The sequence below is a fragment of the Canis lupus genome, chromosome 13, assembly GCF_011100685.1.
Source record: "Canis lupus familiaris isolate Mischka breed German Shepherd chromosome 13, alternate assembly UU_Cfam_GSD_1.0, whole genome shotgun sequence".
NCBI lineage: Eukaryota > Metazoa > Chordata > Mammalia > Carnivora > Canidae > Canis > Canis lupus.
Genome location: NC_049234.1, coordinates 33,877,089 through 33,904,750, shown reverse-complemented (window position 1 = coordinate 33,904,750; position 27,662 = coordinate 33,877,089). Strand labels below are relative to the sequence as shown.

Here is a 27,662-nt window from a genome sequence, read left to right as displayed (position 1 = left end):
CACCCAGGGATCCCACCACAAAATTAAGAGGCTTAAAACAACAGAAATTTATTCTCTCACAGTTTGGAGGCTAGCAGTCTGAAATCAGCTTTACTGGGCCAAAAGTCAAAGTGTTAAGTATTAAAAGTGCTTACATTTTGGAAGAAAAATCATATTTGAAAGTATCCTAAGAAATCAGAAGTATTTATACAGTTCAGTGGTGAATAAAATGCTTAAATTTGGTTCTAACAAGGATGTTAGGAAGGACAGTTTGATAGCTGATTACAGAATAAATTGTACATGTAGGGGGAAACCGTTCAAAGGGATAGGAAAGGAGTGAGCAGGCCTGGAAGGAGTTACCATAATGGGCCATGTGGTTAGTAAACTGATTTTTATTTTTATTTTTATTATTTTTATTTTTTTCTGATTTTAAATACATTAGTCATAATAAAATTTGTAATAGTTCAAAAGTAAGTTTAAATAAAATTCACAAAAGTGCAAAAATGGAACATTTAACACAATCAATAAGGCAGCACAGCAACTTTGTTATGTGTTAAAATTTAGATACCAATTGCCAGACACAATTTAATGTTGACACGCTCTTTCAGAAATCAAAGAATCCTAAATGTTAAATTGCTAATAAAGAATAGAAAGTGGTATAACATGGGATTACAATAAAATCAACATACATTAAAAGATTTCCATGTTAAAAATAGACATACTGATTACTGATTAAGTTTTTGAATAATAAAAAAAAAAGTTTTTGAATAATATATATTTATAAACAGATTGAGCCACTCATTGATCTTACGTTTTGGCAAAGAGAATGTTCCCAGAAGTGCCACAAAGACACAATGAAAAACAGTCCTTAAAATAGATGGAGAGGGGTGCCTGGGTGTTCAATGTGTTGAGCATCTGACTCTTGATTTTGGCTCAGGTCATGACCTCGCTCCATGTCAGGCTCTGCACTGGGTGTGGAGCCTGCTTGAGATTCTCACTTTCTCTCTCTGTCCCTCCCTACTCTGCTCTCAAATAAATAAATTTATCTATCTATCTATCTATCTATCTATCTATCTATCTATCTATCTATCATCATCTATGGAAATTTTCTAGGGGTGCCTGGTGACTCTTAGACGTGCAACTCCTGATCTCCTGATCTCAGGAGTTCTAAGTTCAAGCCTCACGTTAAATAGAGATTGCTTAATAAAATCTTTCCTTTTTTAAAGAATTTTTTCAAAAACTATTAAAACCTTCCATTCAATACAATATTCTGTGAAATCCAAAAGAGTCTACTAAAAAAAATCAGGTGTTTGTGAATTAAGTACATTTGGCCAATTGAGCTACTCCCTCTTGTAGGATTTCTCATTTCAATAAATAACACCTGAAAGCCATGATGGTCAGGTCATTTTCACAGGAATCCATCACGATGCCCAGTATGCTTTACCTGCTACACATAGCTCTTCAGTTCTAACCCAGTAGCACTCCCATCTGACTTTCCAGCTTCTCTTGCTTCCTGAACAGACTGGTACATACTTCCCTGCTAATTTTCAACACACTTTCCACCTTGCAGAGAGACATGAGGTATGACGATGGTGCACGTACACACAGGGATGGGGTGTGTACATGATAATATTAAAAATATTATCAGTTATGTAAGTACTTATCTGGTTTCACAGTGGTCTTAGGTTAAGCAGAGAAGTACCGTAAGCCAATAGAGACTGTGTGGCCAGGACCTGGTCTGTTCTCTTTCGTTCCCTCAAGCCCTTGGCTTGGATTGTGCTTCTCTTCTTTCTACTTTATGGATTTCTACATGTCTTTCAGATCTCACACGAAAAATGGAAGAAGCATTCCTCTTCTAGCTTTATAAAAAGTTAAAAAATAATGGATTATGCTTTAAACTTTCCTTTCCTTTTCTTTCTTCCTTCTCAAGCATGTGTCTGAGGATGACTTTACTTCTAATACAGCTTTGGTCACCATCTCCCAGGTTTGAGGTAGACAGAGCTCGTTGGTCATGTCTCGTAGTTTATGGTTTGTTTGGATTTCTTCTCCATTCCAAGTTATATGAGCAGGTTTAAATTTGTCTGTGGATAAATATATGTTCTGAGCATTAATTTCTGATTTTTATTGCTCTCTGGCCATTTATATGTCTATCCTAATTACTTTCTAAATGGCTTTTGCCAATTTCCATGCTGTAGCAATACATGACAGTGAGGGCATGTTTCTCCATTCATGAGTAGGCGAGGTGGGGAATTGAGCTATGTCTTTATTTATATATGTCATGGATATACCTATGAATACATTTTTTATTTTTATTTTTTCCTATGGTTATATATTTAAGCTTCTACTTTTAAGGCATGAAAACCATTTCTCAGTATATTAGGTATATTGATTTGTTTTATTAAGTTTGACTATTTAAAATGTTTGATAAATATATATCTTCCACTTTTATAACTTTATTATTCGTGTTTTGTCCATTTTTCTATTTTTCTACTGGAGACATGGTATCATTTTGTATATTAATGCTTGAGCTTTTGTATAATAAAGTTCATAACCCCTGGGAAATTATTTTCTGAAAATACTAGGACATGTTTGCCTATTTTTTTAGAAAGAGTTTTAATTTTTATATATTCAGATCAGTTTAGTTTTTCTTTGTTTTTTTGTTTTGTTTTGTTTTGTTTTGTTTTTTTCTAGAAATTAAACAGCCAACCCTTTCCCCAGAGGTTTGGTAAAATTTAAGTTTATTTTCTTTGTTTTTCTGTGAGTACTGTTTAAAATTTTACCACTGATTGTTGAGGGATTTATTCTGATGCATATGGGGAGGTAAGAACCCAAAGTAATTATATCTCCTCTAAATAGCTAATTATTTTTTCCAATACCTTCCTTGGAATTATCTCTTGCTTTGTCATATCAAATTATTTTCCATGGCAGAGTCCTTGCCGAGTTTATTTTGTAATTCTACCTCTTACCTTAATGGGATTACCTTCTCCTTTACAAGCGAATTATTTAAAAGATCTCAGAATTCACCAGAAAATGTCCAACTGTAATCAATTTCCTGGGAAACCCTCCACAGTTTACTGTTTATAAAATGCACTCCTATAAGATATCTAATCAGGCTACACTTAGTAAGCTTTAAATACTGATTACTAGCTCACCAATGGATGATCTGTCCCTGTATAAGCAGAGCAATTTTACAATTAACAGGAAACATCACAGTGTTTGAAGGTGCTTAGAGAGAGGTCTGGACTGAATGAGACTTGCCTTCTAGTGGAATCTCAGATCTTTCACTTTTTACTGTGTGACTTTGACAGATTGCTTTAACTTCTTGGTGCTTAAGTTTCCCATGTCTATAAAATGAGTATAATAAAAAGTAGTTATCTCATGGGGATAGAATTCAGAATTTAACAAATTGATAAAGCAGCCACTCTAGAGAACAGTATGGAGGTTCCTCAAAAAATTAAAAACAGAGTTACTCTACAATCCTTGTAATTACACCACAAGGTATTTACCCAAAGGATACAAAAATACTGTTTTGAAGGGACACATGCAACTCAATGTTTGTAGCAGCCTTATTTACAATAGCCAAATTATGGAAGCAGCCCAAGTGTCCATCAATGATGAATGGATAAAAATATGCATTGGAGTATTACTCCATTATATAATATGTTCCATTATATATGTGATGGGGTATTACTTAGCCATCAAAAAGAATGAAATCTTGTCATTTACAATGACATGCATGGAGCTAGAGTGTATTTATGCTAACCTAAATAAGTCAGTCAGAGAAAGACAGATACTATATGATTTCACTCATATGTAGAATTTAAGAAACAAAACAGATAAACTTAGGGGAAAAATGGGAAAAAAGAGAAACAAACCATAAAACAGGCACTAAGCTATAGGGAACATTCTTAACTGAGGGATTATGGAGGAAGGTGGGTGGGGGATGGGTTAGATGTGTGATGGGCATTAAGGAGAGCACTTGTGATGAGCATGGGGTGTTGTAGGTAAGTGATGAATCACTAAATTCTACACCTGTAACTAGTGCTACACTAAATGTTAACTACTTAGAATTTAAGTAAAAACTTGAAAAAAAAATAAAAACAAGCAAAAAAATCAAACCAAATACTACAGCCACAGGAGATCTGATATAAACGGATTGGTTGCATGCAGACTGGTCAGAAGGGGATGATTTAAGACAACAATTTGGTCAAAAGGAGAAACTATCAAAGATTCTCAACCATTGTCTACCAATGTCAGTGATTCTGGTGTGCCATAGCCCGAGTTGAAACCTTTGGTGGACACTGACGTGTTTGCTAATGATGTAGACCCCAGCTCATCCCGTTCCCATTTTTCCAGAAGTATCTCTACAGCATTTTCTTGCCATTTTCTAGTTGTGCAAATTTCACAACCGGAGTTTGCATGAAATATCCACCCTTTCCACACACTAGTGATAGTTATGTTTTGAAGGTAGGTGACATCTGAGCACCCAAAGCTTTGGGGAAGGGGTGGGGGTGGGACAGGTATCTACAGGAGTGTGACCCACTCATGCCAGCTTGCCCCCCCCCTTTCCTTGTTGTATCACTTACCTGTCTGGTATTACCCTGCTTCCTCCCAGAAAGTCCAGGACAACTGGCCATGCTGGCACCTGGCTTCTTCTCTTTTGTCCACATGAATCCCGGCATAAACTTTTTAAAGACAGGACAACTGGAGCACCAGAATTTACACATCTGGACCAGTGTTCACACATGGGCTCCTTTATGCACCATATTGCACCTGTGGTGTGAAACCTAGACCTCCCTGTAGGGAATCTCTACCAGGCTTCTCTGTCCCATGCTAGATAGAGCTTTCCACAGCTTCCCCAGTCACCTGTGTTCCTGTTCCAGGTGAGACCTAGAGCTGATGACTGCCCTCCCCACCTGTTCTCTTCCTCAAGGTTGGCCACCCTTACACCCAGGGACCATAGGACCCCAGCTTCCTGCCTGCCCCCAAAGAAACTTCTTCTGGTCTGAGTCCCCAGATAAAATTTTCTACCACCTTCTCTAAACTCAGTGCATTTCCCAGAGAGATAGACCCTCCGGAGAGTCAGCAGCTGCTCTAAGGAGCATGCAAACTCCTAACCTTCTGTCCAGGAAAAGTTCACAAACTCACATCTCACCAAGTTGATGCACAAGCCCCACCCAACTCATTGGCTCATTCCTCTTTGGCTCAAGCCCAGATTGCCCTGCCAGATTTTTATTTAAAGATTTATTCCTTTATTTTAGGGAGAGAGAATGCATGGGGTCAGTGTGGTAGGAGCAGAGACAGAGGGAGAGAATCCCAAGCAGACTCCATGCTGAGCATGGAGCCAACTTGGGACTCTGTCTCATGACCCTGCGATCATGACCTCAGCCAAAACCAAAAGCGGGATACTCAACCGACTATGCCTCCAGGCACCTGCCCTGCCAGAATTTTTTAAAAAGCTGCTTTATTGAGGTATAATTAATGTACAAAACAATCACCTATTTAAGGTATACAGTTAGATGATTTTTTTTAAGATTTTATTTATTTATTCATAAGAAACATAGAGAGACACAGAGGCATAGACATAGGCAGAGGGAGAAGCAGGCTCCATGCAGGGAGCCCGACATGGGACTTGATCCCAGGTCTCCAGGATCACTCCCTGGGCCGAAGGCAGCACTAAACCACTGAGCCACCCAGGCTGCCCCAGTTAGATGAATTTTAATAAATGTAACCATCACCATCATCACAATTTAGAATATTTCCTCCACCTTGAAACATTCTCTCCTGAAAATGTTGCATTCAATTCCCACTCCATGTTTAGCATTACTTGGACCTACTTTCTTTCATTCTGGTTTTTCCTTGGTCTCTTTTTTAAATCCAAGGTGCTAGAGAAACTTTCTAGCTGGCTAATTGTCCTTCTTCTCCCCTCCCCTCTCCTTCCTTCTCCCCCTCTTTCATTTTTCTTCCCTTCCTTCTTTTTACACCTTTCCTTCTTTTGCTCCAAGTGGAGGAGAAACCTGACTGGTTCTGGCCTGAAATTTTTGACGAGACTCAGGCCTGAAAGCTCCAGACATACTCTAGCTTATAAATATGATTGCATTTGATTTTATAGTTATTCTAGACTAGAGGCAGCTAACTAGCCATCATCTGTCTGTCTATATACATATTTGTGGGGAATTTCCAATACCAATTCCAGCCTATCATGGGGAGGATGGTACTTAGAAACCAGAAATAGGGATCCCTGGGTGGCGCAGCGGTTTGGCGCCTGCCTTTGGCCCGGGGTGTGATCCTGGAGACCCGGGATCGAATCCCACGTCGGGCTCCCGGTGCATGGAGCCTGCTTCTCCCTCTGCCTGTGTCTCTGCCTCTCTCTCTCTCTCTCTCTCTCTGTGACTATCATGAATAAATAAATAAAATCTTTAAAAAAAAAAAAAAGAAACCAGAAATGAAGTGTTATTCTGTATGTTGACAAATTGAACACCAATAAAAAAATAAATTTATTAAAAAAAAAGAAATCAGGGAGAGGCAGTTTGTGTGTATCCTTGGTCTGTGCTTTAAATTCTAAAAAGTCTTTCAGATCCTCCAAATCTTTCATTAGAATGATCAATTGCTTGGGTTGTTGAGAGTGGAGAGTAGGCTGGGAGCTGAAAATTAAAGAAAAGTTCCCGAGGGCGCCTGTGTGGCTCAGTTGGTTAGACATCTGCCTTCATCTCACGTTATGATCTCAGGGTTTTGGGATGGAGCCCCACTTGCCTGCTGAGCAGGGAGTCTGCTTCTTCCTCTGCCTCTGCCTCCTGCTTGTGCTCTTCCCCTCTCTCTCACCCTCTCACTCTCTCTCAAATAAATAAATAAAATCTTTAAAAAAATAAGAAAGAAAAGTTCCCGAGAAGTTTTAGCATTCCTTTGGAGTTGGAAGGTTGTCTCCTTAGGATATATAACACCCAGATTATCCTCCCCTCTTCCCCCAATTAATGTTGCCAAGGCAGTTATTTTGATAAATATACACCTATATTGATCAGGCCCAGGCCCAGGCCTAATGTTGTCAGTAATACCTACTTCATTTTTCCTCATATTAGAATTTTCTGGTATTAAACCAATTAAAAATATATTTATTTTAGAGAGAGAGAATCTCAAGCAGATTCCCTGATGAGTGAGGAGCCCCTTGCAGGGTTCAATCTCACAACCCTGAGATCATGACCTGAGCCAAAATCAAGAGCTGGCCACTTAATAGACTGAGCCACTCAGGTGCCCCAGCCCAATGTTTAACTCAGAATTCTCACCTGTGAATAGACTTGCCCAAGTTGACAGGCTACCAGGTCCTCCAGCTGGAATTTGAACCTACACATTTCTGCGCTCAGCATACAACCTGTTGTTCTGTGTTCCAACCTCTACCCCAGTAGATCTGGAGTCTCTACTCTACAACCAGACTGGAGCTTTCCATGATCACTGCACATGTGTGTTCCTTTGCATATTTCCCTTTTAGTTTTAGGTGATGTTTGTTACTTTAAGAAAAATCCAAAAAAAAAAAAAGAAAAATCCAGTTTCTCTTAGAAGGACCAAGGGGAACCAAACAAAGGAAATTTATGTTCAGCCAAAGCACTGAGGGCATTCTTCTGCAAATACAAAATCCTGTAACTCTGTTTTGGGCATGAAGCAAAGGCTAACTAATGTTATGGAATGTGTGTAGGAAACCTGCTCTTTACCAGAGAGATAAAAGGACTTTCATCTTTTATAATAGGACTGCCCGAAAGCCAGAGTTCCTGAAGACCCGTTTTAACTATCAGACATTGTGCTAGCCAAGGAAAGTGCCCAGAGAGCTCATGGTAGAAGGAATTTAATACTTTCTGTAGGCTGAGATAGTATAAAATTAAGCAATTTTCATGCTAGATCTGAAAGGATGAGTAGAGATTTTAGGACAGCGATAGGGAAAGACTTTTGAGGTACAGAAAAGAGCGAGTACAAAAGCGTCAATGAGAACAGATGTGGAGTATTTGTAGAGTATTCAGAAATCCTGTGTGATTGTAGCTAATGACAGGTGAGGTCTCAAGCCCAGGAGGCTGGAGTTTGTCCACCAGGCTGTAGAAAACTAACCATGGCTTTTATATCAGGCTCTAGAGTCAATTATGTTCATTAAATGTTTTACTTTGCACCAGGCACTATTTTAAGCCATTTACATGTATTGATCCATTTAATTCTCATAATTGTGTGGGATTGATGCCACTATTTTCTGCATATCTTTATAGTTAAAAAAACTAATGTACAGGGCAACTAAATAATCCACCTCATCTGAAGTTTCACAGTACAAAGTGGCAGAAGCAGAATTTGGACCCCCAGAGGCTAGTCGTGGAGCCATTCACTTTGTATGACTGTGTCCTTCCTTGCTGGCATCAGTGCCCCTCTTGCTTTACCTGCTTTGGGGAACTGGAGGGTGTGTGTATGTTGTGGGGAAAGCACAAAGGACCATGCTGTAGCACCAGAGTGGCTCCAGACTCATCTGAGCCAGTGAGGGAGAACATGGTCTTCATCCCATTGGGTTCTAAAGTACATCAGCAAAGCAATCCAGGACGGGTGCAATTGGCCAACAGCTAATTTCTTCCAGATAGTTTATTTCCTTCCCTTTGTTTTCTATAAGCCCTCCTGGTGTGCTTGGGAAAATGTTCATGCTGTGGTAAATGGCATTTGTCTAGGAGAGCTCGGGCATTTCCCTCCTGTCATCTCAGATTGCTGTCACACCTCATGTTAATGGCGATCCATAAAGACAGGCTAAGTTTGAAAATGCTGATTGCTAGCCTGCCATATTGGCCATTTTATGGAAAATTGCCAGACAGAGAGGCTCTGGAGGGGCCATGAAGAGTAATTCATGGTTCTACCCAAACACGAACATCTGCTCTGCAGACTGAGAGCTAGTGGGATTCTTCTGGTTTCCCCTCCATGTCTAAGTCAGCACATTGCAGTCTCTAATATTCTACTTCTTCCAAAGTTTCCCTAGGTACTGGAACTTGCAAAGAACTCAGCATATCTTTCCAAAGTCACATCCATGTTTTTCTACCTCTGACTAGACACTATTGTGCCTGTGGGTTGTTATCTGCAGCTTTTCATGTTTTGTGAGGGCAGAGCCTGAGCAGAAACCTGGAGGTGGCTAAGCATTCCCTTCAGGAAAATCCTCCTGGCTGCATATAGCTCACCACGTAAGAATAGCTTTCACACTTTGAAATGATTGAAAAAAAATCAAAAGCATGCAATTTTAGGACATGTGAGAATTATATAACATTCAAATTTCAGTGTCAAGAAATAAAGTTTTAGCGTGCGGCCACATGCTTTCATTTATATATTGTTTATGGCTGCCCCACTGCTGCACTGCTGGTGTTGAGTAGTTGTGACGGAGCCCATGCAGCTCATGGTGCCTCAGATATTTGCTATCTGATGATTTACAGGAAAAAAAAATATGCCAGCCCCTGGCCCAAATCACTATTTTTCTTTTTAAGATGCCAATTCCATACGGCAGATAAAGCTGGGTGCTCAGTCACTTTTTGTTGAACTTTTGTTTGCAGGCTTCGATGGTCTTTCTCTACTCCCAGCGCCACCAGGACTTGCCCTTATGCTTTAGAGACAAGCCCCTGGCTCCCTGTCCGTAATGGGTAGTGGAGTTCGTATACATGTAGATGGCCTCTCCTGCTCTGTGGCTCAGGCACTTGTTGTCTCTGGTCATCCACCTCACGTCAGCTCCCCACTCCCATCGTCCAGCTTCACAGAGACCTAAAGGAAGGCCTCAGAAGGGAAGGGGTGTGGCTGCTCCCTGTCTTCTTTTGGCCTCCTTGTGGTTCCCATCCCCATGACATAATCCTGGCAATGCTTGTTCATCCAGGCGGTGGTGGTTCCAAGCTGCACGTACCGATCCAGTTGTGTCCCTCAGAGACACCAGCAGCAGCTGGCCACTGTCGCATCTTTGGAAGTCCAGAACCCAGCCCTGTGGAGCTCCCACTTTGAGTGTGGAGATACCTGCACCAGGCCAGTGGCATCCCCTCCTGGAATGCCTGAGTTTTTGTGCTTGTGTCTCCTCCAACAAACATCTACATTGATCAATTCGGTCTCTTTGGGCTGGTGGCAGCTTCCCAAAGTTCTGACCTCCCAGATTCTCTAATGTTTTCCTTTTTCAGTTCATAAGTGTCTCATTAATGATTCTTTTAATCAGATTTTCGCTGTTTAAATAATAGTGAGGCTGTCAGTCTCATCTCTGGATCCTGAATATCAGCATTGGAAAATATAATCAGTCCTTCCACTTCCAAGGCCATCAGCTTGGTATCCGAGGCACCACAGGGCCACTCCATTATCTGTTTTACTTTAGTCTTGTTTACTGTTTCCTCCTTGGCCCCTCAGCCACTAAGCTTGGTGCCTTCTGGAGCTCAAGCTTTTTTTTTTTTTTTTTTTTTTTTTTTCTTTTTTACATTTCCTTTATCTGTTATTGACTTCTCCTGATGTCATGGCTTTAAATACCAGGTGGAAGCTGATAGCTCCAACATTGTTGTCTCAGATAGGACCTCACCCTCAAGTCCCAGACTCACATCCAGGTCCCTACTTAGATGTGTAGGTGATTGATAGAAACTTGATGTGGCCAACTAGTCTCCTGAGATTTTCCTTAAACCTGTCCCTCCTATCAGAAATGGCTGTAACATTCTCCTTTTGATGGCCTTGTGGGGTGAGACCTACTTAGTAGCAGGAGACCATCTCTGCTCCAGGTTACACCTAAGGCCATATTCTTGTCTTGCCTTTGCCCTCCTCATTCTGTGCCTCTTTTAGGGGTGGTCAGGACTTAGTGGGGTTGCTATTTGAGTGAGGACCATGGAGACGAAAGTCAAGCAGATTACCCTATGTAAGCCAGAGATTCGAGGGCTCCTGCAGAGTGGAAAGGTGCACAGTGGTGACCTGAGTGATTTCACCTTTCCCCAGCTCCTAGACAGGGCAGCTCATTTGCGTAGTTATTGCCACTACTTACCTCAGGATTTCCCTTTATTTATCTGGTCTTTTTAAATTTTTATATATTTATTTTATTTGTTAAAAGATATACTTATTGGGATGCCTGGGTGGCTCAGTGCTTGAGCATCTGCCTTTGGCTCAGGGAGTGATCCTGGAGTTCCAGGATTGAGTCCCACATCGGGCTCCCTGTGAGGAGCCTCTCTCTCCCTCTGCCTATGTCTCTGGCTTCTCTTTGTGTCTTCCATGAATAAATATATAAAATATTAAAAATAAATAAATAAATAAAAGATTTATTTATTTATCTATTTACTTGGGAGAGAGAGAGAATGGAGGTAGGGGCAGCAGGAGAAGGAGAGAGAATCTTCAAGCAGCCTCTATGCTGAGTGTGGAGCCTGATGCAGGGCTCAATACCAGGACCCTGAGATCATGACTTGAGCTGAAACCAAAAGTCAAGACACTTAACTAATTGAGCCACCCAAGTGCCCCAAATTTATTTATTTATTTATTTATTTATTTATTTAGACTCTAGGCTCAATGTGAGGCTTGAACTCATGACCATGAGACCAAGAGTCATGATCTACCAACTGATCCAGCCAACCACACCACTTATCTGATCTTTTTATTTATTTAACCATCTCCTGATATAAAACTATTTCTACTAAAATTGCTGATGTGATTTTGATTTGTTGACTGGATGCTGATGATTCAGTTGAGTGTAGGAATTCAGGTTCTGAATCTGATTGTTCAGAAATGATCTTCCTGTGTACATGTCCTCCACCTGCTACAATGCAATTTCCCTGAGGGCAGACACCATGTTTACATTTCTCTCCCATGTCTCATAGTATTGCTCAAGTACTATTTCATTTAACAGAAATGAAAAAGTGACATGGCTTGAAAAATATATTATGTAAATTAACTGTTCTAACCAAGCATGAGGCTCTCTTGATATGAGTATAGTATGTGCATTCTGTTTGGTTTCTGTGTGTGTGTGTGCGTGTGTGTGTGTGTGTGTGATGTGTGGGTATGTGGTTTGTGTGTATGTTGTATGTGACATGTATATGTGTGGTGTGTATGTGGTTTTTTGTGTAAAAAAATATGTGTGTATATGTTGTTTGTGATGTGGGGGTATGTGATATGTGTGCATGTGTCTGTGGTGTGTGTATGTAGTATGTGTGTATGTTTTATGTGATGTATGTATGTGCGGTGTGTATGTATGGCCTGTATGTGTGTTTTTTTTGTGTGTATGTAATGTATGTGTGTTGTGTGTTTGCACAGTGTGTGACTCTACCTGCACCAAGGTAAGCATGAAACAGTAGAGGACAGGAGCCACTTTGATTTGGCCCTGAAATTTCTGCTTTCATGATTCACTCCTACTCTACGATGTTTGCAGTAAAATATTGGCTGAAATGGGCAGTAGGAATTGAGATACTATTTCTAAATGCATAATTGAAGTGAAGCATATTGTTTACTGAGACTAATGGGATACTGAGGTGGCTCAGAACGGGGTGTGATTGTGGTGCGTACAGAGGGAGGTAAGCTGGCAAGTAGGAAATGAAGGAGAGCGGGGTTGGTGGCAGGTGCAGCCAATGTAGGGTGAATAATGAAACAATAGACCATGTAATTGGATGATGTGCTATCCTTGCTGCTGTAGAATATTGCTGCAGGCCCAACAATGCACCAGGCTGAACCGGCCTGCTGAGTAAGGAGAACAGGCAGCTGGCAACATGGTGACATTTTAGGGACACTTTTCAAACCTTTTTCTTCTCCCAAAATATGTCTGATATGATCTTACTGTTACTGCTTGTAATGTCTTTCTTGTAATCCTTCTATTTTACATTTAAAAAAGATTATAATCAGAGAGGTATTCTTGATTTGAAATAATGCTAAGAGGTAAATGAATACATTGGTCAAAACTTTTATTTTTTAGCCTAATGCACAGCATGAACCAACTAAAGTCAAAGAAAGACTCATTCAAAAAGTACTGGGGTCTACATTGGACCCCGAATGGAAACACAGATGGGTTTCAGGAGTTCATTGCCTGAGGACTTGAACCTATGCAAGTGCTTTCTTTCTTTATCTCACCTCTCTTTCTCTCCTTAAATGTTTTGTTGTTGTTGTTGTTTTTGTTGTTGTCTCTCCCCTGAACAGCATCCTCCAAGTTTCAAAACAATTTTGGATGATCATGGCCATAAGTAATACCAGCGTTCTATACATTATAGGTTCAGGTACCAGTTAATGAGTTCTGCTCAGTTTCAGTTTCAGAATTCTGAAGAAAGGAGAGAAAGAGGACACTGTTGGATCATGTACACACTCCTGGGTCAACCAGAGTGGCCAGATGGGGTCATGTTGAATAAACAATAGTTTACACACTAGCCATGTGACTAGTGGTGTGGGGTAGTTCCATGGGAGATCCTAGGAAGACAGGCATTAGCTCTCCACTGACATATCAGAACCATCTTGTACATTATGCCGTGAATGGCAATTTGGAAGATGTTCATGGGGGTATCATGCCTTGATGGTTGATAGTAGATCATTTGCTCTGTGATCAGTTGTGGAATGCCTTCCCCGATGGTGATGTTGTGAGCTGCAGAGGGTATTAAGACTTACAAGATGGGAGCTCTCCCTCTAGGAAGCTCGTAATTTGGTGGGGAGACCATGCCAAGCCTAACACTGTCAAACAAGTCAGTCTCTCCTCTGTAAGTCTAGGTTTCCTCATCTGTCACATCCGTGTGGTTGAATGCCATCCCCTGCCTGTCTCACAGAGCTTTTTCTTTTTAATCTCTGAACATGCCCACTCTTAAACTATAACTTATCAGAAATCATTATGCTACCTAAGACATATACTTTTTCTGTGCATGGTGTATATTTCCCATCCATTTACTTAGAACATATCTGTGCCTTTACATATAAAATCTTGGAGAGGGCGATGGTATTCTAGAAGAGCCTCCAAATTTGGAGCTACTAGACCTGCATGCATCGTGACTTGTGAGGCATTGCTAGGACGGTAGCAGTGGAGCCGACACAGTCAACCTGGGGCAGGTGACTGATCACATATGAGTGTTTCTGGAGTGAAAATAAAGTACAAATTGAAATTAGAGAGAAAGGTTTCAGGGCTATACAGGGGCAGGGAGAAGGCATTCAAAAGGCATAATGCAGGAAAGAATAAATCACGGCTCAGGGCAATCCAGAAACGTGCACCAGCTATGCAGTATGGAATCAGTGGAGAACGGAGAGGGGACAGAAGCAAGGGGCATGCAAATACAAGGGCCCTGAAGATTATCGCAGGAAAGTCATGTGCTCCTTCAACTGTGGTTTATCTCTGCCTATTTCATGTTTGAATAACTCCAAGCTTTCTGGCCTGAGGCAGAATCCTCTGTTTGGGGAGTTGTCCATGCAGAGGTGCTTTCAAGAATAGGTCTAAAGAAATAAAGAAATGAGTTATTGGCATGAGATATGGCTATTGAGTGTTTTATTCACTCCCAAGCCAACACTTACAGAACATGGAGGGAAAATATTGCATAAAGAAGAATATAAGGTCCACAGTCACTCACACCAAGGATTGAGCACACTCATGTGTTCTCCCCATGAATGAATGAATTCATTCATTTGAGATATGATATTGTGCACCTAGCACAGTTCAGTCCTTGCTAGGTTCTGTGGATATACAGCCCCACTGGACAGACATGAACTCTGTCCTGCGAGGATCCGGGGATTACAAGGTGGGCATCAAGTAAAGGATCTCAAATGCATGAAAACAGATGTGGCATGCAGCAACACCAGGTTCAGGACGGCTGTGATTGGGGAAAACAAAGCAATTTGTTTGGGTGAGAGATTTATTAAACCATTTATGTGTTGTGCAGATATGAAACGGGCCCTCATGATCCCACTTCCTGATATTCATGCCTGTGCTTAATCCCCTCCCGAGAAGTGAGTCTTGTGACTTGCATCTAACCAATAGAATGTACAAAGATGACAAGGCATGGCACATAGGACATGTCATATTATAGAAGACTCTGACTTAGCAGAATCTCTGGAGACTTCTCTTCGTGGACAAGCAGAAGACAGCTGTCAGGAGTCCAACAGCTGCCAACAATCTGAGTGACCGTGAAGGCAGTTCCCTCCACAGCTGAGCCTCTGATGAGTATCCATCCCTAAATGATACTTCAGGGGACCCAAAGCAGAGGACTCCACTAGTCCTGCCTAGACCCCTAAGTTATTTTAACCTGCAATGTGTATGAGAATCTATACTACAACTATAGAAAACAGATACATAAAAGTAAATCTAACTCTGTTCTAGGCCCTGTTCTAGGGCCCAAGACCCAGAACTCCTGAATCCGTAGCCACCTTGCCCAGTCCTGCTTGTGGCCGGCCACCACAGTCATTGGGTGGGACCATTTGCCTACAAACGCAATGATAGAACCACAGGAGAAGCCCCTGTGGTTTTCCAGTAACTCAGAGAAGATAGCTTCAATCCTCCTCTGGGGGGTTCGGGCAGGCTTATGCTGTAGAGAACACATGAACCAAACCTTCCAGAGTAAGGAAATGTTGATCCTCAGACTCCAGGACAGGGAGAGCACCCAGCAGACAGCAGGGCATGTGCAAAGGCTGCGACTATCCATGTCATCTCGACTTCATCACCTTCTTCAGGCAAAAAGAAACCCTAGTGATCTCTGAGAAGAAAGAGAAAATTCAGACCTCTCTTGATTGAATGGCTGTGTGTATTAAAAACAAATAGAAACTACTTGATTATTTTCCATTCCAGTCTTTCCCCTCCCTGAGTTACACACCTTTTGCCAATTTATGACGGTGTCGGCAGAGTTATTATCTAGCTAAAATTACCACCACCCACAATGGGAATTTCTGCTGTTATAAAACAAAAGCAAATGCCAAAAGGGGGGAAAAGAGCTTGCGTGAGGAAAGGCCTTTTGCATCTCTTTCCTGGCAATGTTCTTTTTATGCTAATATCTCATAGTTTCCTACCTTAATGGCCCCATTAACTGCCATGAGAGTATTTGCAAGAGAAAAGTGGTACCTGGAGATGAAGATGTAAAGTTACCAAGTGCATTTTGAGGAACAGAGACAATTTCTCAGTAAAGGAGTTAATGTTCCAAAGAAAGCTTTGTTTATTCGACAGACTTTATGACTGTGCTGTTTTCTTCACTCAGCACCTTAATTCTCAGCCACCATAAGGCTGTCCAGATGTTTAAAATAAAAAGCCCATTTGGGTATTATCAGAGATTACTGGGAAGAGATAGGCAGACATGATGTTTAGCTATGCAACATAAATTCCCCGAGCATGTGCCATCCACCACACTCTATATTCTCGCCCTGCTGAAAGACTGAACTGGTAAATCATAAAAACGAGACACGGGGCCCCGAGCACAATTTACCTGCAGCCAGCTGCTGTCTCTGGAAAGAAGGGGTGGAGGTGGAGATGGAGAGCAGAGCGGCATGCCTCCCCTCCCCTCCCTGGAGGCCTGGAGCACAGGCTTTCCCCTCCATCTCTTTGAGAATCTCATTCCTGTTCCTCACCTTCCTTCTGGCTTCACATCAGCCTCCTCGGAAGCATGTTCTGTTCCAATCCACCTTGTCAGTCTGTCCATATTTTGCTAGCTGACTTTTCTTCTTCTAAGGCCTTGATTTATTTCATCCTGTTGCCCACTGGGCCTGTCCTGTTTACCTCTGCCAGCTAACATTTCACTTACCCTTCAGGGTCCTCCCCAGACCTCCCCCTTCCTGAAGCCCTTGGGCATCAGACCAGCCCCAAGCGAATCTCTCATGCTCCATAGTCCAAGTTCCCTGCCGGGTGCTTATATGCTGCTTCTTTGGGTATGGACATCCCTACTTAACTCTTCTACAAGATTAAAAGTCTTGAGAATAAGATGCTTGTGTTTTATTTTGTGTGGTCCCCATCAGGAGAGCAACCATCCTTTATACATATGCCTAGCACAGTGTCTGCCTTGGAGTCCAGGCAAATATTTGCCAGATCAGTGAATTTACACAACATTTGCTATACTGTAATCATGAGGTAAGTGCTGTTGGTTTTGTTTTCTGCTTAAAAGCATAGAAACCAGTACATGTAAGTGTTTTCCTTAAAGTCATACAAGTAGGGGACAGGAGAGTAGGGATTTGAGTCCAAGGCGTGGCCCCATGAACATTGCTTGGTAGGACCTTCCCGGACCTAGCACAGAGCCAATTGCACAGCTCTGCAAATTAATGAATAATGCAAGCATGAGTGAATGCATACATGAAAACTTTATGTCCACCCATCTGGGGTGGTATAGCATGCCATCAGTGGTTTCACCACTCCCTGGATAAATTGCTCTTGTTGACAAGTAAACGTTCCCACTGACCATACCCCTTGTTCGGGTTCTAGCTTTATTATTGTCTGGGGCAAGTCACTTTGGGTCTTCATTTTACCAAATAGTAAAATAGGGGCACCCTCCTGTTTATGTGATGATGAATGCACATTGATGCCAATGATAATACCATACCAGTGACGTGGAACATGCCAGGAAGATGTCAAGAGAGGAAAATAAGAGAGAGAGAGAGATAGAAAGAGAGAGAGAGAGAGAGCGACATGCTCTTGATGTTCATTGAAGAGACACATTGTTTCTTGTCAGAGCAGAACAGCAGGACTGATTATTAATTATGAGATGATCTCTGGAAAGACTTGGAGATGAGTTTGTTCTCCTTGATTCTTGGTTAACTTCTTCATGAAGTTGGCTGCTCACTCTCCTGCCTGATGAACAGAGATCTGTTTGAATACTGGGAAAGAATGGTTCTAGAAATAAAAATAAATTTCAAATAAGTTGGCTAATAAAACAGGGTTCTGGCCCAGGACTACTTCTAACTAGCTCTGTGACTTCTTAATCTCAGAGCAACATCTCTTCCAGCAACAAAAAGTTATCCTTCCATCACTAATATTCCATGTGTGTAGACGTAGACCCTCACAATGAGCATTTCTGGGGACTCCTCTACTGCTACTTCTTCATAAACAGATGGCCAATAATGGGAATGTTCCTGTCCCTTACCTGTAATTTCTAATTATACAGCATAAATACAAATTTAGCTTTAATTCAATTAAGTGGTAATGAGGTGAGGAAATAATACTTGAACATATTACTGCAGTTCGGGTTGGTAAGCAATGGACAATAATATTTGTGTTCCATTAGATTCTATGTGGTATTTTCAAAATCTTTAAAAATGCCCTCAAAACACTCTGGTTGTAATAGCCTATTAGAAGCAGAGACAAGTACTCAGAGGAAAGCAAATATATACATTTTGGAGGGAACTGAATTTAAGTCACTGTAGCAATCTTTTGAGTCTCTATTAAGAATAAGGTACCAAAGTATATTTTAGTTTTTAGTATATTATATATAATATTGCATAAGATATAAGATATATATGTTATATATATATATATATATATTCCAAGATCTTCACAGCACATGTTTTCTGTGTGTATATATTTACTTATAAGATATATTATATATATATGTGTGTGTGTGTGTGTGTGTGTGTGTGTATACATATCTCCAATCAGTTAAATAGAGGCATCCCCCATGGTTATGGTGCCCATGAGTGATGAACCTGTTTCTCACTTTTCTGAGGCTCATTTTCTTCATTTACAAAATAAATACAATAAAATCTACCTTTTAGTATATTTGCCTCCTTTGTATCATGAGCAAGTATCCAATTCCAGTTTGCTGCGACAGGCTTTGGGGCACCTAGAAAACCCCAGGACACAGCTTTGACTGACTCAGTACTGGGTGAGTGTCTACCTTTGACTCTGTGACTGGGGTCTGAATGGAGCCATGTGGCAGGGAGGCTGACCCTTCCAGGGGTGTATGTGTTGCCAGTTGAGTTGGAACAAACATTGGATTTGTCTGGGAAGCTTACCAGGCACAGTCATTACAACCTCCATTAAATACTTAGAGTTTAGGCAGATGGTGTGATCATGTATTACTTACCTTTTAGTTAGTGCCCAGCCAAGCACCATGCCCTGTGCCTTGTACAGATGTATGAAAAGAGTAAGAGGTATTGGGGCTGTGAGTATGTGGAGAAAAGACCATGTAAGGGTACAGTGAGGAAGCAGCCACCTGCAAGCCAAGGAGGAGATCTCAGGAGAACCAAACTGCCGACACCTTGATCTTAGACTTCTGGTCTGCAGAACTATAAACAGATAATTTTTTGTTGTGGAAGCCACACAATCTGTGGTATTTTGTTATAGCAGTCTTAGCAAGATCAGATGTTGGGCACAGCCCTTTTGGGTAGGGCTAAATATATTTTATTAACAGAATCTGATCAGGTTAAAAGAGATAGGAAAGAAAAACATCAGGCTAAGATAGAAAAGCTTGATTAATGACTCAATTTAAACAGAAGCAAAAATAGCAAAGATAGATATCTAAAATATGATACATTATATATTAATTTATCCAAGGAATCATCACTGAGCCCCTATACCTAAAGTGATAGGTGAGTAAACCCCCCATGGAATGGTGTAGACCACAGATACAACTGCCAGACTTTGTGACTGTTCCTCCCACTGGCCTTCTGGGGGTCCCAGTCGAGACTGAAGGTGCTCCTTCATATCCACATCTCACAGGGCATCAGTGCCCATATGGGCCAGACAGCCCACATCCTCCCCTCTGACACTCTGTACCTGAATCTCCTCTTGTCTTTGCTCCCAGACTCATTCTATACTGTTTACCTTTCTACCTGATTTAATTTCCTAACCTAGGAGAGTGTAAACTTATGAAATCATAGGAAAAATGTGTTTTTCATTACTGTTATATTCCTTTTGTATTGGACAATGCTTGGAACATAGTAGACTTTCGGTGCACATTTATTGAAGGGGTGAGAGAGAGAGAGAGAGGGAAAGAGGGAGAGAAGGAGGAAGAAAGCCTCTGTCCTGTAGATGAAAACACTTGGGAACAGACTCCCTTCCAGAACAGACAGCAGATAAGTGGTTTTTCTTTTGGTGTTTTGTTTATATAGAGTGTCTTGGACATTTGAGACAGGAAATATTTAGACAACTTACATTGACCTATTAGCTCAGGAAAAATGATGGGAATGTCTCCGCTTGATGCTTGGTTATTACCACAGATCCTTCCTCTTGCCCAGGACTCCTCCAGACCATGGCACACCACGAGGTGGGGAAGTCACACCTGGCTCCACCAGTGTGACTCTCACCTAGCTCCATCTTTCTCCCCATGCCCAGCATGTTGTCTCAGAGTCCCTGTTCTTCTGTAGTTGTACTTGTGAAACATCTTGCTTCTTCTGTTTTGCCATCCCCCTTTGTTGTCCCCCTTTGCTTATGTGAATTATCTAAGTGCCAACTCTTTGTTTCTCTATTTTTTGCCAGTGTGAGGCAACACCATACAAAAGTCCAGGGTGGACATGTTCATAGATTTAGCACATGAGCCCAGCCATGTCCTAGATGCTGGGATATGGAGTGGTCCAGGCAGTAGGATCTCCAACCTCATGTTGCCCCCAGTTTCTGTATTCTTCACCCAGGTGGAGTGTCTTGGGAATGTTCTCTTTTTGTATAACATCAGGCTTTAAAAAATGAATCTAAGTAGGCAGTTCACTGCCTTATGAAGTTAGCTCCATTAGCTATTAGTCTCGCCATATGTCAAGACAGAAGGATTGTTTGTACAGGATTGCTATTGAGTTTGCTGTCACTGGAATAAATCACTATTGACCTTTCCACTTTTAAGAGTTTAATGAACTTAGGAATGGAAATTACCCACAGAAGTAACAACTGTAACCTTGGCTTCTATAATTAAAGCCCATTGTCATTAATGTTCACTCTTTGACATGCCAGGGGTCACTGCTATTAATACTAATGAATCAGACCAAGGTAGAAAAACTGGTGGCAGAAAATCTAACTGGCTCCACTTCGAAGTCAAACAACAAACTAAATGAAAATTCTTTGTAGATAGGTAATAGAGGGAGACAGAATGACATGGAACCACTATAGACTTGTGGGCAGTGAACTAACTAGTATTCATCATTCAACTGTAGTTTTTTTAGGCACTGTATATTCTTCGTATAATCTACCTTCATCATTATTATATATCTGTGAGTGAACAGTCGATATCTCTATGTCAAAGATGAGGAGACTGGGAGAAGATATTTGCAAATGTCATATCAGATAAAGGGTTAGTATCCACAATCTTGTCAAACTCAACACCCAAAAAACAAAAATCCAGGCAAGAATTAGGCAGAAGACATGAACAGACATTTCTCCAAAGAAGACATACAAATGGCCAACAGACATGTGAAAAAATGCTCCACATCACTCGACGTCAGGGAAATACAAATCAAAACCAGGATGATATACCGCCTCACCTTGGTCAGAATGGCTAAAGTTACTAACTCAGGAAACAACAGTTGCTGGTGAGGATGAGGAGAAAGGTGGACCTTCTTACACTGCTGGTGGGAATGCAAGCTAGGGCAGCCACTTTGGAAAACAGTGTGGAAATTTCTCAAAAAGTTAAAAATAGAGCTATGATCTAGCAATTGCACTACTAAGTATTTATCCAAAGGATACAAATATAATGATTCAAAGGAGCACATGCATCCCAATGTTTATAGAAGCAATGCCTACAATAATCAAGTTATGGAAAAAGCCCAGATTGTCCACTGACAGATGAATAGATAGAGATGATGTGGTGTACATATATATATATGAGTAGTATTCCATTATATATATAATGGGATATGGAGTGGTCCAGGCAGCAAGATCTCCAACCTCATGTTGACCCTAGATTCTGTCTTCTTTGCCCATTATATGTAATGGAATATTACTCAGTGATCAAAAAGAATAAAATCTTACCATTTGCAATGATGTAGATGGTGAGAGTGTATGATGCTAAGTGAAATTAGAGAATGACAAGTACTATATGATTTCACTCATGTGGAATTTAAGAAATAAAACAAACTTGTATGGGGGCAGATAAATGAGAAAACAGCAAACCATAAAACAGGCTCTTAACTATGGAAAACGAACTGAAGGTTACTGGAGGGGAGGTCAGTGGAGGATGGACTAGATGGGGATGGGCATTAAGGAGGGCACTTGTGATGAGCACTGGGTGTTGTATGTAAGTGATGAATCACTAAATTCTACACCTGTAACTAATACTATATGGTATGTCAACACCAACTGGAATTTAAATAAAAACTTGAAACTACAAAAAAAAATACAGGTTAGACAGACTGGGGGATCAACATAAGCTTGAACAAGGCATGAAATAATACAATAAGCTAAAATGACAAAAGTGAAACATGGGCCACATGCGGTTAGTGTATGGGCATTTTTCTGTTTCCTGTCGGACAATGCTGAGGATCTGAATATCCCTGAGAGTGACTCTCTTCATGGTCCCAAAGAGCTGTGGAAATCTTTCATCTTCCTAGCAGAAATCTCTTAGTGGATCAAACTGGTCACCCTAGATCAGTCTCTGTGTCCAAGGCAGATGAACATGATAATTGGCTAAGGTATGTCACGTGTTCTGCCTCTGGAACCAGAGATAGCTAATTTACCTAGAATCATGGGGATCCCAAGATGGAAGTCAGGGGCATTTGGGGTTGAGGAAGTCAGAAGTCATTCTGAAGCAACAGCTAAGTCCTATCTATTCAAATACGAATATTCTTTGTAATCTGCATGTATTAGCAATACTGTCCCTTGCTGGTTTTGTTTGCTGTTACCTCTGTTGCTATTATCGATATGATTCAGTTAAAATGTTTCATCTTACAAGTTATTGAATAGGGACACCTGGGTGGCTCAGCGGCAGTGGCGTGATCCTGTAGTCCTGGGATCAAGTTCTGCATCGGGCTACCCACAGGGAGCTTGCTCCTCCCTCTGCCTGCGTCTCTGCCACTCTCTCTATGTCTCTCATGAATAAATAAATAAAATTAAAAAAAACAAGTTATTGAATAGATGCTCAGGGAAGTTCAGTGACTTGTCTCTGTTCACACTGCCTGTTTTTTTTGAATATTTTAAACATTTTTGCCAATATAACATGAAAAAAAATTTTTGTGTGCACTGACCATATGCTAGGAACTGTGCTAGGCATTGATGTCACAGTAAATTGGACTTATTCTTTTTTCCTTTTTGGGTTAAAAATCACCAATGACATTGTTTACTTTAAAATTTGAAAGGAAGGGCAGGGTCTAGTTGCACAAGGTCCCCTGCCTAGCCTGCAAGGGCAATTACTAGATTTTATCCAGGTTTTCCTAAAAGTAAAACACAAGGAAACAAATAGAAACATTTAATTTGTAGGACTGTGACAGATGGTGTTTTTCTAAAAATGGTTTTATTATGTCCCATCTTGCCTGCTTTTCCACACTGTGGCCTGTTGTCTCTCTCAAAAGTGGGGGTCTCTGTATCTACTGCTTGAAATCTAGCCCTGTAAGTGCTCTGGCCAATATAACATTATGGAAGGGATGCTGTGTTGATTCTAGGGACATTTCTTGCCTGGGCCTGGCAAATTCTGCTTTTCACTTCTTGGAAGCCAGCCACAGTGGTGATGTTTTCTATCCAAGAATTTGTGTGAATGAATAACGACATGTATGCACCATTATAGCATCATAGGAGAGTTTCAATTATAAAAGTTCTCTGTGTCCAACTTGTAAACCACTGATCCTATTGCTCCATAGTTTTGCTTTCTCCAGAATGCCACATCATTGGGATTGTTGCCCTTTGAGAAAGGCTTCTTTCACTCAGCTATATGCATTTAAGGTGAGGCCATGTCTTGTTATGCATTGATAGCTCATTCTTTTTTTTTTTTAGAGGTGAATAATATTCCATTGCCTGGGCACACCACAGTTTGTTTAACCACTCACCTACTGAAGGGCATCTTGACTGCTTCCAAGTATTGGTAATTATGACTAAAACTGCTGTCAACATCTGTGTGTAGACTTTTGCATGGATCTAAGTGTTCAACTCATTTGGGTAAATATCAAGAAGCTTAGTTTCTGGATCATATGGTAAGAGGATATTGAGTTTTGTAAGCAATTACCACTCTGTCCTCCAAAGTGGCTGCACCATTCTGCATCCCCACAAGCGCTGAACGAAGAGTTCCTGTTCCATCAGGAATACATCCTTATGCGTATTTAGTGTTGTTGGTGTTTTGGATTTTAGCCATTCCAGGAGGTGTGTAGTGGTATCTCTTTGGTATTTTAACAGTTCCCCATTTTTTAAAAAAAGATTTTATTTATTTTTTTGAGATTGAGTGAGCGAACGAAGGAGAGAGAGGGAGAGAGAGAGAGCGATAGCAATAGTGGAGGGGCAGAGGGAGAAACAGACTCCTCGCTGGCTTGATCTCAGGACCATGAGATCATGACCTGAGCTAAAAGCAGATGCTTAACCAATTGAGCCGCCCAGGTTCCCTCAGTCTCCCATTCTTAAACTGGAGACAAAAATTGTTCTTATCTCAAAGTTTTTACAGGAATATTAAAGCAGAAAAATCACACAAATCACTTAGAAGAGTACTTGACATTTGGTAATTGTTTCACGAATGTTAGTATAGACGACGTCTTACATGGAAATTTCCTAACTCTCTCTGTGCTCACAAGTCCTAATCCCTCAGGATCTGACTCTGTCCCCTTTCACCTTCACCCCCTGGCAATGTTTGTAGCTTTTATTACTATCAGGCTTCTCCTGCGTTTGCTGAAGCTCTCCCCTCTGCATAGAATGCCTCTTCTTCTCTTTCCTTTGCTAACTGTTGTTTCTATGTCCCAACAAAGTAAACTCTCCTCACAGAAGCCTTGACTGCCTCTTGCTCTCTGGGCTTTGGTAGGAGCCTACCTCTGCACCCCTGAGCTGTCCTCTTACTATTACTATCACTATGAATCTGCACCACAAATGCCTAGCTACCTGTCCTCATTTTCCCTTTATAGCAGGGAAGCATCAGCAGAAGACAGGAGCTCTTCTTGTGTACCTTCCCATCTGCTGCATTTTCTAAAGCTTCTGGTACACTGTAGGTGCCAAGTGATACTTGAAATATTCAGGCGTGTGTTCAGGAAGGATGAGGGGAAAGGAGGAGGAAAGTGAGGAAGAATAATAAGAATAAAGGAGAAAAAGAACACAAAACAAATTTACAAATAAAGAAATGAGAAGACATAAAGAAGAAAAAATATCTCTGGAGAAATGGGGATCATCTTACCAGCAGCAGGTGCTCTTGAAGTGATGGAATGTCATTGTCAGAGTATATTAAGCGATGAAGAGGAAGAAGGGCAGTCTCCTGCATGCCTGAAGAATGTGAGGTGTTATTGAAAATCTGGCAGTCATGGAGACTAGAGATAATTTCTTCCCCTTTCCCAAGAGCCCACAGACTCTATGAGAAACCAAACTAAAAGGCATGGTTTTTGTTTCATTTGGTTCAGGCTGCTCTAACAGGATATCATTGACTGGGTGGCTGATAAACAATAGAATTTTTTTTTTCCTCTGGAGGCTAGGAAGTTCAAGATTATGCCATGGACAGATCCAGAGTCTGGGGACAGTTGGCTATTGATGCTGTGTCCTCATATGGCAATAGGCAAATGAGTTCTCTGAGGTCTCTTAATAGGGGTGCTAATCCCATTGATGAGGGCTCCACCCAAAGACTCCATCTCCAAATCCCAACACACTGGGGGTCAGTTTTTAACATATGAATCTGGAGGGGGGGGGCACAGACATTTAGTCTATAGCAGCTTCGATGGAGCATTATATGTAATATGGCAAAATTTCAGCATTATAGAAGTGTGGAGGCAGAAACTAAAAGGAGGGTATTTCATCGAACACAGAGTAGTAATGGGGGTGCCTTCAGATTAGGGTTAACTGACTTGTTAACCTTGAGAGACTGGAGAGGAGTTAAGTAAGTAAAAAACAGGGTATAGTGACCAGTGGGAGAAGGAAACAGTGGAGAGAATATGTAGTAAAGTGACTTCTAATGGGAACATGGAGAGGCCTGCATGACTGAAGGGAGGTCTAGCCAGACCACAAACATGTCTTGCCAAAGGGACCTTGTCTTGAAGTGAAGGGGAGTCATTAAATTTGGATGGAAGATGGTGTTATAGGGTTTATGTTTGAGGAAAACCTACTCCAATAATATTTTGAGGGACAGAATTAAGAGGATAGATTATTGGGAACCATTTATGAGGCTTTGAGCAAACAGATAGGGAATGGTGAGGCCTATGACAGTGAGATGGGGTGAATAAGACCAATAGCTGACACATAGAGAACTTAGATTTTTTCTAATTTAAATTCAATTTGCCAACTGTACAGTACATCATTAGTTTCAGATATAGAGTTCAGTGATTCATCAGTTGTGTATTACTCTCAGTGCTCATCACATCTCATGCCCTCCTTAATGCCCATCACCCAGTTACCCCATCCCCCCACCCACCCTCCCTCCAGCAATCCTGTTTGTTTCATAAAGTTAAGAGTCTCTCATGGTTTGTCTCCCTTTTCGATTTCTTCCCATTCAGTTTTCCCTCCCTTCCCCTATGATCCTCTGCACTGCTTCTTACATTCCACATATGAGTGAAATAGTATGATAATTGTCTTCTCCAATTGACTTATTTTGCTTATCATAATACCCTCCAGTTCCATCCATATCCATGCAAATGTCTAATATTTCATCCTTTCTGGTGGGTAATATTCCATTGTATATATAGACCACATCTTCTTTATCCAATCATCTGTGGGTGGACATCTAGGCTTGTTCCACAGTTTGGCTCTTGTGGACATTGCTGCTATAAACATTGGGGTGCAGGTGCCCCTTCAGATCACTACATTTGTATCTTTGGAGTAAAATACCTAGTAGTGAATTGCTGGGTCATAGCTTCTTTTAAACAACACGAAAAACACATTCTGAAATAATTTTGCCTGATTATGGCTGCTGCAATCAGAACACAGTGAGTCCTCACACAAGGTCCCTGATCTATAATATCTCACATAAGGCATCTTAAGTAGGAAGAATGAAGTTCATACCAGTGTCGCCCAGCGGGGAGGGCTGCACACTGTAGATCCCATGAACTGTATATTGACTGTTACAGCATTTCAGAGCATGGGCTTTGGAATCAGGCCTCCTCATGCTTCTACCTCCTAACACCATAGACTCAAGAAAGGTCCTTAGCTTCATTTGTGTCACCATAAAGTGAAGATGACAATACCGTCTACTTCATAATACTCTTGTGAGGACTAAATAATTTACCATATGTAAGGCATTTAGCACAATACCTCACAGATGGTAAATATTCTATAAATGTTAGCTATTTTTATAATAAATGGATGAATTGATGAATTAATAATTCTGGCAAGAGCTGGAAACATGTAGCAAAGCATCCATGTTATGGAATATCTTGAGATAAATTTGAAGAGTTGAGGTCATCGGGATGAGGTAGATCCATAAGCCCCTTGGGGTAAATTGCCCAGAATAGACGCAGAGTGTCTGAGCAGTGATTGTTCAAGGGGTCTCAGTGATATTGGAAATGATCATTAGCATATACCTGCACCTGAAGGGTAGCTTCCTTCCAAATGCAGAGGTACAAATCACTGGTTTTTGAAGATGACACGCGGAAGTTAACTTGTCTACATTTTGTGGATTTTGAGGAGATTTGCGTGTCATATATGAAGAAGCAGGCTGTGGGTGTTCAGTGAGCTGAATAAGGAGACGTTCAGAGTATGTTCTTCAGGAAAGGTTTGGCTCAGAGTCTTGAGC

General features: G+C 41.1%; 1 long non-coding RNA gene across 15 annotated transcripts; it reads right to left on the bottom strand.

Moving 5' to 3' along the window:
• Positions 1-1,078: 1,078 nt before the first annotated feature.
• Positions 1,079-27,662, bottom strand: LOC102155138. 15 transcript variants are annotated; one of them, XR_005368793.1, is made up of 4 exons: positions 27,451-27,662; positions 25,125-25,210; positions 13,036-17,695; positions 1,079-2,060 (listed from the first exon to the last, which is right to left on the bottom strand). It is a non-coding gene; the product is annotated as an uncharacterized LOC102155138 (long non-coding RNA). The 15 variants fall into 15 exon arrangements; XR_005368794.1 differs by lacking the exon at positions 1,079-2,060 and adding an exon at positions 19,056-19,128 and having other exon boundaries at positions 12,853-17,695; XR_005368792.1 differs by lacking the exon at positions 1,079-2,060 and having other exon boundaries at positions 12,853-14,370; positions 15,480-17,695.